This window comes from Lissotriton helveticus, chromosome 5_1 (genome assembly GCF_964261635.1).
Source record: "Lissotriton helveticus chromosome 5_1, aLisHel1.1, whole genome shotgun sequence".
NCBI classification, from domain to species: Eukaryota; Metazoa; Chordata; class Amphibia; order Caudata; family Salamandridae; genus Lissotriton; species Lissotriton helveticus.
In genome coordinates, this window is record NC_136065.1 from 1650679942 (window position 1) to 1650697625 (window position 17684).

General features: G+C 38.5%; 13 non-coding genes across 13 annotated transcripts; all 13 read left to right on the plus strand.

Moving 5' to 3' along the window:
* The first annotated feature begins 2639 nt into the window (after nt 1–2639).
* On the plus strand, nt 2640–2712 carry TRNAR-UCG (transfer RNA arginine (anticodon UCG)). The gene has a single exon. It is a non-coding gene; the product is annotated as a tRNA-Arg (tRNA).
* Nucleotides 2713–5818: 3106 nt separating this feature from the next.
* TRNAR-UCG (transfer RNA arginine (anticodon UCG)) lies at nt 5819–5891 on the plus strand. Its single transcript has one exon. It is a non-coding gene; the product is annotated as a tRNA-Arg (tRNA).
* An 803-nt stretch (nt 5892–6694) lies between these two features.
* Nucleotides 6695–6767, plus strand: TRNAR-CCU (transfer RNA arginine (anticodon CCU)). Its single transcript has one exon. It is a non-coding gene; the product is annotated as a tRNA-Arg (tRNA).
* A 646-nt stretch (nt 6768–7413) lies between these two features.
* TRNAR-UCG (transfer RNA arginine (anticodon UCG)) lies at nt 7414–7486 on the plus strand. Its single transcript has one exon. It is a non-coding gene; the product is annotated as a tRNA-Arg (tRNA).
* A 3106-nt stretch (nt 7487–10592) lies between these two features.
* TRNAR-UCG (transfer RNA arginine (anticodon UCG)) lies at nt 10593–10665 on the plus strand. The gene has a single exon. It is a non-coding gene; the product is annotated as a tRNA-Arg (tRNA).
* An 803-nt stretch (nt 10666–11468) lies between these two features.
* On the plus strand, nt 11469–11541 carry TRNAR-CCU (transfer RNA arginine (anticodon CCU)). Its single transcript has one exon. It is a non-coding gene; the product is annotated as a tRNA-Arg (tRNA).
* A 646-nt stretch (nt 11542–12187) lies between these two features.
* On the plus strand, nt 12188–12260 carry TRNAR-UCG (transfer RNA arginine (anticodon UCG)). Its single transcript has one exon. It is a non-coding gene; the product is annotated as a tRNA-Arg (tRNA).
* An 804-nt stretch (nt 12261–13064) lies between these two features.
* Nucleotides 13065–13137, plus strand: TRNAR-CCU (transfer RNA arginine (anticodon CCU)). Its single transcript has one exon. It is a non-coding gene; the product is annotated as a tRNA-Arg (tRNA).
* A 645-nt stretch (nt 13138–13782) lies between these two features.
* Nucleotides 13783–13855, plus strand: TRNAR-UCG (transfer RNA arginine (anticodon UCG)). The gene has a single exon. It is a non-coding gene; the product is annotated as a tRNA-Arg (tRNA).
* Nucleotides 13856–14658: 803 nt separating this feature from the next.
* Nucleotides 14659–14731, plus strand: TRNAR-CCU (transfer RNA arginine (anticodon CCU)). The gene has a single exon. It is a non-coding gene; the product is annotated as a tRNA-Arg (tRNA).
* A 646-nt stretch (nt 14732–15377) lies between these two features.
* Nucleotides 15378–15450, plus strand: TRNAR-UCG (transfer RNA arginine (anticodon UCG)). The gene has a single exon. It is a non-coding gene; the product is annotated as a tRNA-Arg (tRNA).
* Nucleotides 15451–16254: 804 nt separating this feature from the next.
* On the plus strand, nt 16255–16327 carry TRNAR-CCU (transfer RNA arginine (anticodon CCU)). Its single transcript has one exon. It is a non-coding gene; the product is annotated as a tRNA-Arg (tRNA).
* A 646-nt stretch (nt 16328–16973) lies between these two features.
* On the plus strand, nt 16974–17046 carry TRNAR-UCG (transfer RNA arginine (anticodon UCG)). The gene has a single exon. It is a non-coding gene; the product is annotated as a tRNA-Arg (tRNA).
* The last annotated feature ends 638 nt before the right edge of the window (nt 17047–17684 follow it).

Here is a 17684-nt window from a genome sequence, read left to right on the forward strand (position 1 = left end):
TGGTTGAACTTGGTTAGTAGACTTGGTGCCTGTTTCTGTGTCCTGCTGAAGACAAGGACGGCTTGATACCACTGTCAAAGCCCAGTTTAATGAGAAAAGCATCCATGGAAGAAGAAGTGTTGATTCGAAAATGGTACTCCTCCAATTTCTCTGCACTTGCTACAAATGCAGAGTCTCCATTATAGCACAGAACAGAGTGTTAAAGTCGGGATGGAAGAGGATGAAAATGGGAAGTTTACTTATGGAGAGAACTGAGAAATATCCTGTGTGCAGACACCAGTGTTGGACGATTGAATACATTTAAATAATGCCTCTAGATTGCTGGCATTTATCTGTGCCTCAGTGGCCTAATGGATAAGGCACTGGCCTCTTAAACCAGGGATTGTGGGTTCGAGTCCCATCTGAGGTGCAAATTAAAGTTCACTCTTACTTTTCCAGAAAAATAAGTATATTTATTACATGCTTCCTCTCAGATGTTTATGAGGTATTAGGAACTTTGCAATGGTACCATTTTACTTCTGTACTCTTCAGAGTCATGTTGATGTTCTGAAACTACAAAGTCAATTTTTAAACACCTATCTTTGTCAGATGCATTTTTGACCTGGCAGAAGATATTCCTTTGGAAAAAATGATTTGAATTGGATTGGTGTAACTGTTGTTTCTAGAGGTGGTGAAAGGCTTTCAGGCACTTGAATAGGGCAAGTCAGGATTCATGAAACGTATACAACCTTTGAGTGTGTGTAAATTGGAATATCCAGGAAGGAGCAGTTTGTACTACTTTCAAAACAGTTTCTCTCCACTTCTGGAAACATCCAGAGCTATATAAAGCATACTCTGAGCTTTAATCTCATGAAGAAAGAGGTTTAAATGCAAAAAAGAAAATAATAGCTTATCGTACTGGTGACATTCTCATTATATAAATTCCAAAAAAGTGATTTAATTGAAAGGAGCTGAAAAAAACCCACAATGGTTTGTAAACCTAAATAACTATAAATAATATATTTTCCATCCTTGCATACCACCTACAGTATATAAATAAACGCAGCAGGACACATGACCGCGTGGCCTAATGGATAAGGCGTCTGACTTTGAATCAGAAGATTGAGGGTTCGAGTCGGTTTTTGCCAATGGTCACACAATTCAGGTTTCCATTCAGAATGGAAGCAGGCTCTTCCAATACTCTCATAGCCATCATGTCCTCATTCCTAATTAATAATAAAGTGGAGTACATACTGCACAGTCATTTAGATTGCATCTTCAGTCTAAAATCTAGTGCATTTAAGTGGCATTAAAAAGTGCTTCTATGTACACGCACTGAATATGTACTAGGTTTGCAGACTTTTGACTTCACAGAATGGGTTTTTAGCTTAAGTGTGTGTAGATGAACTGCAAGGTGTGTAAGTATGTGTTCATGGAGTGCTTCAAGTGTAAAATCTGTATGATTTGTGCAGTTAAAGTGCTAATTTTGCCTACGAGAAAGAAAAGTACAACAGAAGAATTATAAAGGATTGGCACATTGGCTGCCTTTGCTGATGACACAGTTGGCTAATTTGTAAAGCACTGGTCTATTAAGTTGCAGAGTGTGGTTGAACTTGGTTAGTAGACTTGGTGCCTGTTTCTGTGTCCTGCTGAAGACAAGGACGGCTTGATACCACTGTCAAAGCCCAGTTTAATGAGAAAAGCATCCATGGAAGTAGAAGTGTTGATTCGAAAATGGTACTCCTCCAATTTCTCTGCACTTGCTACAAATGCAGAGTCTCCATTATAGCACAGAACAGAGTGTTAAAGTCGGGGATGGAAGAGGATGAAAATGGGAAGTTTACTTATGGAGAGAACTGAGAAATATCCTGTGTACAGACACCAGTGTTGGACTATTGAATACATTTAAATAATGCCTCTAGATTGCTGGCATTTATCTGTGCCTCAGTGGCCTAATGGATAAGGCACTGGCCTCTTAAGCCAGGGATTGTGGGTTTCAGTCCCATCTGAGGTGCAAACTAAAGTTCTCTCTTACTTTTCCAGAAAAATAAGTCTATTTATTACATGCTTCCTCTCAGATGTTTATGAGGTATTAGGAACTTTGAAATGGTACCATTTTACTTCTGTACTCTTCAGAGTCATGTTGATGTTCTGAAACTACAAAGTCAATTTTTAAACACCTATCTTTGTCAGATGCATTTTTGACCCGGCAGAAGATATTCCTTTGGAAAAAATGATTTGAATTGGATTGGTGTAACTGTTGTTTCTAGAGGTGGTGAAAGGCTTTCAGGCACTTGAATAGGGCAAGTCAGGATTCATGAAACGTATACAACCTTTGAGTGTGTGTAAATTGGAATATCCAGGAAGGAGCAGTTTGTACTACTTTCAAAACAGTTTCTCTCCACTTCTGGAAACATCCAGAGCTATATAAAGCATACTCTGAGCTTTAATCTCATGAAGAAAGAGGTTTAAATGCAAAAAAGAAAACAATAGCTTATCGTACTGGTGACATTCTCATTATATAAATTCCAAAAAAGTGATTTAATTGAAAGGAGCTGAAAAAACCCCACAATGGTTTGTAAACCTAAATAACTATAAATAATATATTTTCCATCCTTGCATACCACCTACAGTATATAAATAAACGCAGCAGGACACATGACCGCGTGGCCTAATGGATAAGGCGTCTGACTTCGAATCAGAAGATTGAGGGTTCCAGTCCCTTCGTGGTCGGTTTTTGCCAATGGTCACACAATTCAGGTTTCCATTCAGAATGGAAGCAGGCTCTTCCAATACTCTCATAGCCATCATGTTCTCATTCCTAATTAATAATAAAGTGGAGTACATACTGCACAGTCATTTAGATTGCATCTTCAGTCTAAAATCTAGTGCATTTAAGTGGCATTAAAAAGTGCTTCTATGTACACGCACTGAATATGTACTAGGTTTGCAGACTTTTGACTTCACAGAATGGGTTTTTAGCTTAAGTGTGTGTAGATGAACTGCAAGGTGTGTAAGTATGTGTTCATGGAGTGCTTCAAGTGTAAAATCTGTATGATTTGTGCAGTTAAAGTGCTAATTTTGCCTACGAGAAAGAAAAGTACAACAGAAGAATTATAAAGGATTGGCACATTGGCTGCCTTTGCTGATGACACAGTTGGCTAATTTATAAAGCACTGGTCTATTAAGTTGCAGAGTGTGGTTGAACTTGGTTAGTAGACTTGGTGCCTGTTTCTGTGTCCTGCTGAAGACAAGGACGGCTTGATACCACTGTCAAAGCCCAGTTTAATGAGAAAAGCATCCATGGAAGAAGAAGTGTTGATTCGAAAATGGTACTCCTCCAATTTCTCTGCACTTGCTACAAATGCAGAGTCTCCATTATAGCACAGAACAGAGTGTTAAAGTCGGGGATGGAAGAGGATGAAAATGGGAAGTTTACTTATGGAGAGAACTGAGAAATATCCTGTGTGCAGACACCAGTGTTGGACGATTGAATACATTTAAATAATGCCTCTAGATTGCTAGCATTTATCTGTGCCTCAGTGGCCTAATGGATAAGGCACTGGCCTCTTAAACCAGGGATTGTGGGTTCGAGTCCCATCTGAGGTGCAAATTAAAGTTCACTCTTACTTTTCCAGAAAAATAAGTATATTTATTACATGCTTCCTCTCAGATGTTTATGAGGTATTAGGAACTTTGCAATGGTACCATTTTACTTCTGTACTCTTCAGAGTCATGTTGATGTTCTGAAACTACAAAGTCAATTTTTAAACACCTATCTTTGTCAGATGCATTTTTGACCTGGCAGAAGATATTCCTTTGGAAAAAATGATTTGAATTGGATTGGTGTAACTGTTGTTTCTAGAGGTGGTGAAAGGCTTTCAGGCACTTGAATAGGGCAAGTCAGGATTCATGAAACGTATACAACCTTTGAGTGTGTGTAAATTGGAATATCCAGGAAGGAGCAGTTTGTACTACTTTCAAAACAGTTTCTCTCCACTTCTGGAAACATCCAGAGCTATATAAAGCATACTCTGAGCTTTAATCTCATGAAGAAAGAGGTTTAAATGCAAAAAAGAAAATAATAGCTTATCGTACTGGTGACATTCTCATTATATAAATTCCAAAAAAGTGATTTAATTGAAAGGAGCTGAAAAAAACCCACAATGGTTTGTAAACCTAAATAACTATAAATAATATATTTTCCATCCTTGCATACCACCTACAGTATATAAATAAACGCAGCAGGACACATGACCGCGTGGCCTAATGGATAAGGCGTCTGACTTCGAATCAGAAGATTGAGGGTTCGAGTCGGTTTTTGCCAATGGTCACACAATTCAGGTTTCCATTCAGAATGGAAGCAGGCTCTTCCAATACTCTCATAGCCATCATGTCCTCATTCCTAATTAATAATAAAGTGGAGTACATACTGCACAGTCATTTAGATTGCATCTTCAGTCTAAAATCTAGTGCATTTAAGTGGCATTAAAAAGTGCTTCTATGTACACGCACTGAATATGTACTAGGTTTGCAGACTTTTGACTTCACAGAATGGGTTTTTAGCTTAAGTGTGTGTAGATGAACTGCAAGGTGTGTAAGTATGTGTTCATGGAGTGCTTCAAGTGTAAAATCTGTATGATTTGTGCAGTTAAAGTGCTAATTTTGCCTACGAGAAAGAAAAGTACAACAGAAGAATTATAAAGGATTGGCACATTGGCTGCCTTTGCTGATGACACAGTTGGCTAATTTGTAAAGCACTGGTCTATTAAGTTGCAGAGTGTGGTTGAACTTGGTTAGTAGACTTGGTGCCTGTTTCTGTGTCCTGCTGAAGACAAGGACGGCTTGATACCACTGTCAAAGCCCAGTTTAATGAGAAAAGCATCCATGGAAGTAGAAGTGTTGATTCGAAAATGGTACTCCTCCAATTTCTCTGCACTTGCTACAAATGCAGAGTCTCCATTATAGCACAGAACAGAGTGTTAAAGTCGGGGATGGAAGAGGATGAAAATGGGAAGTTTACTTATGGAGAGAACTGAGAAATATCCTGTGTACAGACACCAGTGTTGGACGATTGAATACATTTAAATAATGCCTCTAGATTGTTGGCATTTATCTGTGCCTCAGTGGCCTAATGGATAAGGCACTGGCCTCTTAAGCCAGGGATTGTGGGTTCGAGTCCCATCTGAGGTGCAAACTAAAGTTCACTCTTACTTTTCCAGAAAAATAAGTATATTTATTACATGCTTCCTCTCAGATGTTTATGAGGTATTAGGAACTTTGAAATGGTACCATTTTACTTCTGTACTCTTCAGAGTCTTGTTGATGTTCTGAAACTACAAAGTCAATTTTTAAACACCTATCTTTGTCAGATGCATTTTTGACCCGGCAGAAGATATTCCTTTGGAAAAAATGATTTGAATTGGATTGGTGTAACTGTTGTTTCTAGAGGTGGTGAAAGGCTTTCAGGCACTTGAATAGGGCAAGTCAGGATTCATGAAACGTATACAACCTTTGAGTGTGTGTAAATTGGAATATCCAGGAAGGAGCAGTTTGTACTACTTTCAAAACAGTTTCTCTCCACTTCTGGAAACATCCAGAGCTATATAAAGCATACTCTGAGCTTTAATCTCATGAAGAAAGAGGTTTAAATGCAAAAAAGAAAACAATAGCTTATCGTACTGGTGACATTCTCATTATATAAATTCCAAAAAAGTGATTTAATTGAAAGGAGCTGAAAAAACCCCACAATGGTTTGTAAACCTAAATAACTATAAATAATATATTTTCCATCCTTGCATACCACCTACAGTATATAAATAAACGCAGCAGGACACATGACCGCGTGGCCTAATGGATAAGGCGTCTGACTTCGAATCAGAAGATTGAGGGTTCGAGTCCCTTCGTGGTTGGTTTTTGCCAATGGTCACACAATTCAGGTTTCCATTCAGAATGGAAGCAGGCTCTTCCAATACTCTCATAGCCATCATGTTCTCATTCCTAATTAATAATAAAGTGGAGTACATACTGCACAGTCATTTAGATTGCATCTTCAGTCTAAAATCTAGTGCATTTAAGTGGCATTAAAAAGTGCTTCTCTGTACACGCACTGAATATGTACTAGGTTTGCAGACTTTTGACTTCACAGAATGGGTTTTTAGCTTAAGTGTGTGTAGATGAACTGCAAGGTGTGTAAGTATGTGTTCATGGAGTGCTTCAAGTGTAAAATCTGTATGATTTGTGCAGTTAAAGTGCTAATTTTGCCTACGAGAAAGAAAAGTACAACAGAAGAATTATAAAGGATTGGCACATTGGCTGCCTTTGCTGATGACACAGTTGGCTAATTTGTAAAGCACTGGTCTATTAAGTTGCATAGTGTGGTTGAACTTGGTTAGTAGACTTGGTGCCTGTTTCTGTGTCCTGCTGAAGACAAGGACGGCTTGATACCACTGTCAAAGCCCAGTTTAATGAGAAAAGCATCCATGGAAGAAGAAGTGTTGATTCAAAAATGGTACTCCTCCAATTTCTCTGCACTTGCTACAAATGCAGAGTCTCCATTATAGCACAGAACAGAGTGTTAAAGTCGGGGATGGAAGAGGATGAAAATGGGAAGTTTACTTATGGAGAGAACTGAGAAATATCCTGTGTGCAGACACCAGTGTTGGACGATTGAATACATTTAAATAATGCCTCTAGATTGTTGGCATTTATCTATGCCTCAGTGGCCTAATGGATAAGGCACTGGCCTCCTAAGCCAGGGATTGTGGGTTCGAGTCCCATCTGAGGTGCAAACCAAAGTTCACTCTTACTTTTCCAGAAAAATAAGTATATTTATTACATGCTTCCTCTCAGATATTTATGAGGTATTAGGAACTTTGAAATGGTACCATTTTACTTCTGTACTCTTCAGAGTCATGTTGATGTTCTGAAACTACAAAGTCAATTTTTAAACACCTATCTTTGTCAGATGCATTTGTGACCCGGCAGAAGATATTCCTTTAGAAAAAATGATTTGAATTGGATTGGTGTAACTGTTGTTTCTAGAGGTGGTGAAAGGCTTTCAGGCACTTGAATAGGGCAAGTCAGGATTCATGAAACGTATACAACCTTTGAGTGTGTGTAAATTGGAATATCCAGGAAGGAGCAGTTTGTACTACTTTCAAAACAGTTTCTCTCCACTTCTGGAAACATCCAGAGCTATATAAAGCAAACTCTGAGCTTTAATCTCATGAAGAAAGAGGTTTAAATGCAAAAAAGAAAACAATAGCTTATCGTACTGGTGACATTCTCATTATATAAATTCCAAAAAAGTGATTTAATTGAAAGGAGCTGAAAAAACCCCACAATGGTTTGTAAACCTAAATAACTATAAATAATATATTTTCCATCCTTGCATACCACCTACAGTATATAAATAAACGCAGCAGGACACATGACCACGTGGCCTAATGGATAAGGCGTCTGACTTCGAATCAGAAGATTGAGGGTTCGAGTCCCTTCGTGGTCGGTTTTTGCCAATGGTCACACAATTCAGGTTTCCATTCAGAATGGAAGCAGGCTCTTCCAATACTCTCATAGCCATCATGTTCTCATTCCTAATTAATAATAAAGTGGAGTACATACTGCACAGTCATTTAGATTGCATCTTCAGTCTAAAATCTAGTGCATTTAAGTGGCATTAAAAAGTGCTTCTATGTACACGCACTGAATATGTACTAGGTTTGCAGACTTTTGACTTCACAGAATGGGTTTTTAGCTTAAGTGTGTGTAGATGAACTGCAAGGTGTGTAAGTATGTGTTCATGGGGTGCTTCAAGTGTAAAATCTGTATGATTTGTGAAGTTAAAGTGCTAATTTTGCCTTCGAGAAAGAAAAGTACTACAGAAGAATTATAAAGGATTGGCATATTGGCTGCCTTTGCTGATGACACAGTTGGCTAATTTGTAAAGCACTGGTCTATTAAGTTGCAGAGTGTGGTTGAACTTGGTTAGTAGACTTGGTGCCTGTTTCTGTGTCCTGCTGAAGACAAGGACGGCTTGATACCACTGTCAAAGCCCAGTTTAATGAGAAAAGCATCCATGGAAGAAGAAGTGTTGATTCGAAAATGGTACTCCTCCAATTTCTCTGCACTTGCTACAAATGCAGAGTCTCCATTATAGCACAGAACAGAGTGTTAAAGTCGGGGATGGAAGAGGATGAAAATGGGAAGTTTACTTATGGAGAGAACTGAGAAATATCCTGTGTGCAGACACCAGTGTTGGACGATTGAATACATTTAAATAATGCCTCTAGATTGCTGGCATTTATCTGTGCCTCAGTGGCCTAATGGATAAGGCACTGGCCTCTTAAACCAGGGATTGTGGGTTCGAGTCCCATCTGAGGTGCAAACTAAAGTTCACTCTTACTTTTCCAGAAAAATAAGTATATTTATTACATGCTTCCTCTCAGATGTTTATGAGGTATTAGGAACTTTGCAATGGTACCATTTTACTTCTGTACTCTTCAGAGTCATGTTGATGTTCTGAAACTACAAAGTCAATTTTTAAACACCTATCTTTGTCAGATGCATTTTTGACCCGGCAGAAGATATTCCTTTGGAAAAAATGATTTGAATTGGATTGGTGTAACTGTTGTTTCTAGAGGTGGTGAAAGGCTTTCAGGAACTTGAATAGGGCAAGTCAGGATTCATGAAACGTATACAACCTTTGAGTGTGTGTAAATTGGAATATCCAGGAAGGAGCAGTTTGTACTACTTTCAAAACAGTTTCTCTCCACTTCTGGAAACATCCAGAGCTATATAAAGCATACTCTGAGCTTTAATCTCATGAAGAAAGAGGTTTAAATGCAAAAAAGAAAATAATAGCTTATCGTACTGGTGACATTCTCATTATATAAATTCCAAAAAAGTGATTTAATTGAAAGGAGCTGAAAAAAACCCACAATGGTTTGTAAACCTAAATAACTATAAATAATATATTTTCCATCCTTGCATACCACCTACAGTATATAAATAAACGCAGCAGGACACATGACCGCGTGGCCTAATGGATAAGGCGTCTGACTTCGAATCAGAAGATTGAGGGTTCGAGTCGGTTTTTGCCAATGGTCACACAATTCAGGTTTCCATTCAGAATGGAAGCAGGCTCTTCCAATACTCTCATAGCCATCATGTCCTCATTCCTATTTAATAATAAAGTGGAGTACATACTGCACAGTCATTTAGATTGCATCTTCAGTCTAAAATCTAGTGCATTTAAGTGGCATTAAAAAGTGCTTCTATGTGCACGCACTGAATATGTACTAGGTTTGCAGACTTTTGACTTCACAGAATGGGTTTTTAGCTTAAGTGTGTGTAGATGAACTGCAAGGTGTGTAAGTATGTGTTCATGGAGTGCTTCAAGTGTAAAATCTGTATGATTTGTGCAGTTAAAGTGCTAATTTTGCCTACGAGAAAGAAAAGTACAACAGAAGAATTATAAAGGATTGGCACATTGGCTGCCTTTGCTGATGACACAGTTGGCTAATTTGTAAAGCACTGGTCTATTAAGTTGCAGAGTGTGGTTGAACTTGGTTAGTAGACTTGGTGCCTGTTTCTGTGTCCTGCTGAAGACAAGGACGGCTTGATACCACTGTCAAAGCCCAGTTTAATGAGAAAAGCATCCATGGAAGTAGAAGTGTTGATTCGAAAATGGTACTCCTCCAATTTCTCTGCACTTGCTACAAATGCAGAGTCTCCATTATAGCACAGAACAGAGTGTTAAAGTCGGGGATGGAAGAGGATGAAAATGGGAAGTTTACTTATGGAGAGAACTGAGAAATATCCTGTGTACAGACACCAGTGTTGGACGATTGAATACATTTAAATAATGCCTCTAGATTGCTGGCATTTATCTGTGCCTCAGTGGCCTAATGGATAAGGCACTGGCCTCTTAAGCCAGGGATTGTGGGTTCGAGTCCCATCTGAGGTGCAAACTAAAGTTCACTCTTACTTTTCCAGAAAAATAAGTATATTTATTACATGCTTCCTCTCAGATGTTTATGAGGTATTAGGAACTTTGAAATGGTACCATTTTACTTCTGTACTCTTCAGAGTCATGTTGATGTTCTGAAACTACAAAGTCAATTTTTAAACACCTATCTTTGTCAGATGCATTTTTGACCCGGCAGAAGATATTCCTTTGGAAAAAATGATTTGAATTGGATTGGTGTAACTGTTGTTTCTAGAGGTGGTGAAAGGCTTTCAGGCACTTGAATAGGGCAAGTCAGGATTCATGAAACGTATACAACCTTTGAGTGTGTGTAAATTGGAATATCCAGGAAGGAGCAGTTTGTACTACTTTCAAAACAGTTTCGCTCCACTTCTGGAAACATCCAGAGCTATATAAAGCATACTCTGAGCTTTAATCTCATGAAGAAAGAGGTTTAAATGCAAAAAAGAAAACAATAGCTTATCGTACTGGTGACATTCTCATTATATAAATTCCAAAAAAGTGATTTAATTGAAAGGAGCTGAAAAAAACCCACAATGGTTTGTAAACCTAAATAACTATAAATAATATATTTTCCATCCTTGCATACCACCTACAGTATATAAATAAACGCAGCAGGACACATGACCGCGTGGCCTAATGGATAAGGCGTCTGACTTCGAATCAGAAGATTGAGGGTTCGAGTCCCTTCGTGGTCGCTTTTTGCCAATGGTCACACAATTCAGGTTTCCATTCAGAATGGAAGCAGGCTCTTCCAATACTCTCATAGCCATCATGTTCTCATTCCTAATTAATAATAAAGTGGAGTACATACTGCACAGTCATTTAGATTGCATCTTCAGTCTAAAATCTAGTGCATTTAAGTGGCATTAAAAAGTGCTTCTATGTACACGCACTGAATATGTACTAGGTTTGCAGACTTTTGACTTCACAGAATGGGTTTTTAGCTTAAGTGTGTGTAGATGAACTGCAAGGTGAGTAAGTATGTGTTCATGGAGTGCTTCAAGTGTAAAATCTGTATGATTTGTGCAGTTAAAGTGCTAATTTTGCCTACGAGAAAGAAAAGTACAACAGAAGAATTATAAAGGATTGGCACATTGGCTGCCTTTGCTGATGACACAGTTGGCTAATTTGTAAAGCACTGGTCTATTAAGTTGCAGAGTGTGGTTGAACTTGGTTAGTAGACTTGGTGCCTGTTTCTGTGTCCTGCTGAAGACAAGGACGGCTTGATACCACTGTCAAAGCCCAGTTTAATGAGAAAAGCATCCATGGAAGAAGAAGTGTTGATTCGAAAATGGTACTCCTCCAATTTCTCTGCACTTGCTACAAATGCAGAGTCTCCATTATAGCACAGAACAGAGTGTTAAAGTCGGGGATGGAAGAGGATGAAAATGGGAAGTTTACTTATGGAGAGAACTGAGAAATATCCTGTGTGCAGACACCAGTGTTGGACGATTGAATACATTTAAATAATGCCTCTAGATTGCTGGCATTTATCTGTGCCTCAGTGGCCTAATGGATAAGGCACTGGCCTCCTAAGCCAGGGATTGTGGGTTCGAGTCCCATCTGGCGTGCAAACCAAAGTTCACTCTTACGTTTCCAGAAAAATAATTATATTTATTACATGCTTCCTCTCAGATGTTTATGAGGTATTAGGAACTTTGAAATGGTACCATTTTACTTCTGTACTCTTCAGAGTCATGTTGATGTTCTGAAGCTACAAAGTCAATTTTTAAACACCTATCTTTGTCAGATGCATTTTTGACCCGGCAGAAGATATTCCTTTGGAAAAAATGATTTGAATTGGATTGGTGTAACTGTTGTTTCTAGAGGTGGTGAAAGGCTTTCAGGCACTTGAATAGGGCAAGTCAGGATTCATGAAACGTATACAACCTTTGAGTGTGTGTAAATTGGAATATCCAGGAAGGAGCAGTGTGTACTACTTTCAAAACAGTTTCTCTTCACTTCTGGAAACATCCAGAGCTATATAAAGCATACTCTGAGCTTTAATCTCATGAAGAAAGAGGTTTAAATGCAAAAAAGAAAACAATAGCTTATCGTACTGGTGACATTCTCATTATATAAATTCCAAAAAAGTGATTTAATTGAAAGGAGCTGAAAAAACCCCACAATGGTTTGTAAACCTAAATAACTATAAATAATATATTTTCCATCCTTGCATACCACCTACAGTATATAAATAAACGCAGCAGGACACATGACCGCGTGGCCTAATGGATAAGGCGTCTGACTTCGAATCAGAAGATTGAGGGTCCGAGTCCCTTCGTGGTCGGTTTTTGCCAATGGTCACACAATTCAGGTTTCCATTCAGAATGGAAGCAGGCTCTTCCAATACTCTCATAGCCATCATGTTCTCATTCCTAATTAATAATAAAGTGGAGTACATACTGCACAGTCATTTAGATTGCATCTTCAGTCTAAAATCTAGTGCATTTAAGTGACATTAAAAAGTGCTTCTATGTACACGCACTGAATATGTACTAGGTTTGCAGAATTTTGACTTCACAGAATGGGTTTTTAGCTTAAGTGTGTGTAGATGAACTGCAAGGTGTGTAAGTATGTGTTCATGGAGTGCTTCAAGTGTAAAATCTGTATGATTTGTGCAGTTAAAGTGCTAATTTTGCCTACGAGAAAGAAAAGTACTACAGAAGAATTATAAAGGATTGGCACATTGGCTGCCTTTGCTGATGACACAGTTGGCTAATTTGTAAAGCATTGGTCTATTAAGTTGCAGAGTGTTGTTGAAAATTGGTTAGTAGACTTGGTGCCTGTTTCTGTGTCCTGCTGAAGACAAGGACGGCTTGATACCACTGTCAAAGCCCAGTTTAATGAGAAAAGCATCCATGGAAGAAGAAGTGTTGATTCGAAAATGGTACTCCTCCAATTTCTCTGCACTTGCTACAAATGCAGAGTCTCCATTATAGCACAGAACAGAGTGTTAAAGTCGGGGATGGAAGAGGACGAAAATGGGAAGTTTACTTATGGAGAGAACTGAGAAATATCCTGTATGCAGACACCAGTGTTGGACGATTGAATACATTTAAATAATGCCTCTAGATCGCTGGCATTTATCTGTGCCTCAGTGGCCTAATGGATAAGGCACTTGCCTCCTAAGCCAGGGATTGTGGGTTCGAGTCCCATCTGAGGTGCAAACCAAAGTTCACTCTTACTTTTCCAGAAAAATAAGTATATTTATTACATGCTTCCTCTCAGATGTTTATGAGGTATTAGGAACTTTGAAATGGTACCATTTTACTTCTGTACTCTTCAGAGTCATGTTGATGTTCTGAAACTACAAAGTCAATTTTTAAACACCTATCTTTGTCAGATGCATTTTTGACCCGGCAGAAGATATTCCTTTGGAAAAAATGATTTGAATTGGATTGGTGTAACTGTTGTTTCTAGAGGTGGTGAAAGGCTTTCAGGCACTTGAATAGGGCAAGTCAGGATTCATGAAACGTATACAACCTTTGAGTGTGTGTAAATTGGAATATCCAGGAAGGAGCAGTTTGTACTACTTTCAAAACAGTTTCGCTCCACTTCGGAAACATCCAGAGCTATATAAAGCATACTCTGAGCTTTAATCTCATGAAGAAAGAGGTTTAAATGCAAAAAAGAAAACAATAGCTTATCGTACTGGTGACATTCTCATTATATAAATTCCAAAAAAGTGATTTAATTGAAAGGAGCTGAAAAAACCCCACAATGGTTTGTAAACCTAAATAACTATAAATAATATATTTTCCATCCTTGCATACCACCTACAGTATATAAATAAACGCAGCAGGACACATGACCGCGTGGCCTAATGGATAAGGCGTCTGACTTCGAATCAGAAGATTGAGGGTTCGAGTCCCTTCGTGGTCGCTTTTTGCCAATGGTCACACAATTCAGGTTTCCATTCAGAATGGAAGCAGGCTCTTCCAATACTCTCATAGCCATCATGTTCTCATTCCTAATTAATAATAAAGTGGAGTACATACTGCACAGTCATTTAGATTGCATCTTCAGTCTAAAATCTAGTGCATTTAAGTGGCATTAAAAAGTGCTTCTATGTACACGCACTGAATATGTACTAGGTTTGCAGACTTTTGACTTCACAGAATGGGTTTTTAGCTTAAGTGTGTGTAGATGAACTGCAAGGTGAGTAAGTATGTGTTCATGGAGTGCTTCAAGTGTAAAATCTGTATGATTTGTGCAGTTAAAGTGCTAATTTTGCCTACGAGAAAGAAAAGTACAACAGAAGAATTATAAAGGATTGGCACATTGGCTGCCTTTGCTGATGACACAGTTGGCTAATTTGTAAAGCACTGGTCTATTAAGTTGCAGAGTGTGGTTGAACTTGGTTAGTAGACTTGGTGCCTGTTTCTGTGTCCTGCTGAAGACAAGGACGGCTTGATACCACTGTCAAAGCCCAGTTTAATGAGAAAAGCATCCATGGAAGAAGAAGTGTTGATTCGAAAATGGTACTCCTCCAATTTCTCTGCACTTGCTACAAATGCAGAGTCTCCATTATAGCACAGAACAGAGTGTTAAAGTCGGGGATGGAAGAGGATGAAAATGGGAAGTTTACTTATGGAGAGAACTGAGAAATATCCTGTGTGCAGACACCAGTGTTGGACGATTGAATACATTTAAATAATGCCTCTAGATTGCTGGCATTTATCTGTGCCTCAGTGGCCTAATGGATAAGGCACTGGCCTCCTAAGCCAGGGATTGTGGGTTCGAGTCCCATCTGGGGTGCAAACCAAAGTTCACTCTTACGTTTCCAGAAAAATAATTATATTTATTACATGCTTCCTCTCAGATGTTTATGAGGTATTAGGAACTTTGAAATGGTACCATTTTACTTCTGTACTCTTCAGAGTCATGTTGATGTTCTGAAGCTACAAAGTCAATTTTTAAACACCTATCTTTGTCAGATGCATTTTTGACCCGGCAGAAGATATTCCTTTGGAAAAAATGATTTGAATTGGATTGGTGTAACTGTTGTTTCTAGAGGTGGTGAAAGGCTTTCTGGCACTTGAATAGGGCAAGTCAGGATTCATGAAACGTATACAACCTTTGAGTGTGTGTAAATTGGAATATCCAGGAAGGAGCAGTGTGTACTACTTTCAAAACAGTTTCTCTCCACTTCTGGAAACATCCAGAGCTATATAAAGCATACTCTGAGCTTTAATCTCATGAAGAAAGAGGTTTAAATGCAAAAAAGAAAACAATAGCTTATCGTACTGGTGACATTCTCATTATATAAATTCCAAAAAAGTGATTTAATTGAAAGGAGCTGAAAAAACCCCACAATGGTTTGTAAACCTAAATAACTATAAATAATATATTTTCCATCCTTGCATACCACCTACAGTATATAAATAAACGCAGCAGGACACATGACCGTGTGGCCTAATGGATAAGGCGTCTGACTTCGAATCAGAAGATTGAGGGTCCGAGTCCCTTCGTGGTCGGTTTTTGCCAATGGTCACACAATTCAGGTTTCCATTCAGAATGGAAGCAGGCTCTTCCAATACTCTCATAGCCATCATGTTCTCATTCCTAATTAATAATAAAGTGGAGTACATACTGCACAGTCATTTAGATTGCATCTTCAGTCTAAAATCTAGTGCATTTAAGTGACATTAAAAAGTGCTTCTATGTACACGCACTGAATATGTACTAGGTTTGCAGAATTTTGACTTCACAGAATGGGTTTTTAGCTTAAGTGTGTGTAGATGAACTGCAAGGTGTGTAAGTATGTGTTCATGGAGTGCTTCAAGTGTAAAATCTGTATGATTTGTGCAGTTAAAGTGCTAATTTTGCCTACGAGAAAGAAAAGTACTACAGAAGAATTATAAAGGATTGGCACATTGGCTGCCTTTGCTGATGACACAGTTGGCTAATTTGTAAAGCATTGGTCTATTAAGTTGCAGAGTGTTGTTGAAAATTGGTTAGTAGACTTGGTGCCTGTTTCTGTGTCCTGCTGAAGACAAGGACGGCTTGATACCACTGTCAAAGCCCAGTTTAATGAGAAAAGCATCCATGGAAGAAGAAGTGTTGATTCGAAAATGGTACTCCTCCAATTTCTCTGCACTTGCTACAAATGCAGAGTCTCCATTATAGCACAGAACAGAGTGTTAAAGTCGGGGATGGAAGAGGACGAAAATGGGAAGTTTACTTATGGAGAGAACTGAGAAATATCCTGTATGCAGACACCAGTGTTGGACGATTGAATACATTTAAATAATGCCTCTAGATCACTGGCATTTATCTGTGCCTCAGTGGCCTAATGGATAAGGCACTGGCCTCCTAAGCCAGGGATTGTGGGTTCGAGTCCCATCTGAGGTGCAAACCAAAGTTCACTCTTACTTTTCCAGAAAAATAAGTATATTTATTACATGCTTCCTCTCAGATGTTTATGAGGTATTAGGAACTTTGAAATGGTACCATTTTACTTCTGTACTCTTCAGAGTCATGTTGATGTTCTGAAACTACAAAGTCAATTTTTAAACACCTATCTTTGTCAGATGCATTTTTGACCCGGCAGAAGATATTCCTTTGGAAAAAATGATTTGAATTGGATTGGTGTAACTGTTGTTCCTAGAGGTGGTGAAAGGCTTTCAGGCACTTGAATAGGCCAAGTCAGGATTCATGAAACGTATACAACCTTTGAGTGTGTGTAAATTGGAATATCCAGGAAGGAGCAGTTTGTACTACTTTCAAAACAGTTTCTCTCCACTTCTGGAAACATCCAGAGCTATATAAAGCATACTCTGAGCTTTAATCTCATGAAGAAAGAGGTTTAAATGCAAAAAAGAAAACAATAGTTTATCGTACTGGTGACATTCTCATTATATAAATTCCAAAAAAGTGATTTAATTGAAAGGAGCTGAAAAAACCCCACAATGGTTTGTAAACCTAAATAACTATAAATAATATATTTTCCATCCTTGCATACCACCTACAGTATATAAATAAACGCAGCAGGACACATGACCGCGTGGCCTAAAGGATAAGGCGTCTGACTTCGAATCAGAAGATTGAGGGTTCGAGTCCCTTCGTGGTCGGTTTTTGCCAATGGTCACACAATTCAGGTTTCCATTCAGAATGGAAGCAGGCTCTTCCAATACTCTCATAGCCATCATGTTCTCATTCCTAATTAATAATAAAGTGGAGTACATACTGCACAGTCATTTAGATTGCATCTACAGTCTAAAATCTAGTGCATTTAAGTGGCATTAAAAAGTGCTTCTATGTACACGCACTGAATATGTACTAGGTTTGCAGAATTTTGACTTGACAGAATGGGTTTTTAGCTTAAGTGTGTGTAGATGAACTGCAAGGTGTGTAAGTATGTGTTCATGGGGTGCTTCAAGTGTAAAATCTGTATGATTTGTGAAGTTAAAGTGCTAAATTTGCCTACGAGAAAGAAAAGTACTACAGAAGAATTATAAAGGATTGGCACATTGGCTGCCTTTGCTGATGACACAGTTGGCTAATTTGTAAAGCACTGGTCTATTAAGTTGCAGAGTGTGGTTGAACTTGGTTAGTAGACTTGGTGCCTGTTTCTGTGTCATGCTGAAGACAAGGACGGCTTGATACCACTGTCAAAGCCCAGTTTAATGAGAAAAGCATCCATGGAAGAAGAAGTGTTGATTCGAAAATGGTATTCCTCCAATTTCTCTGCACTTGCTACAAATGCAGA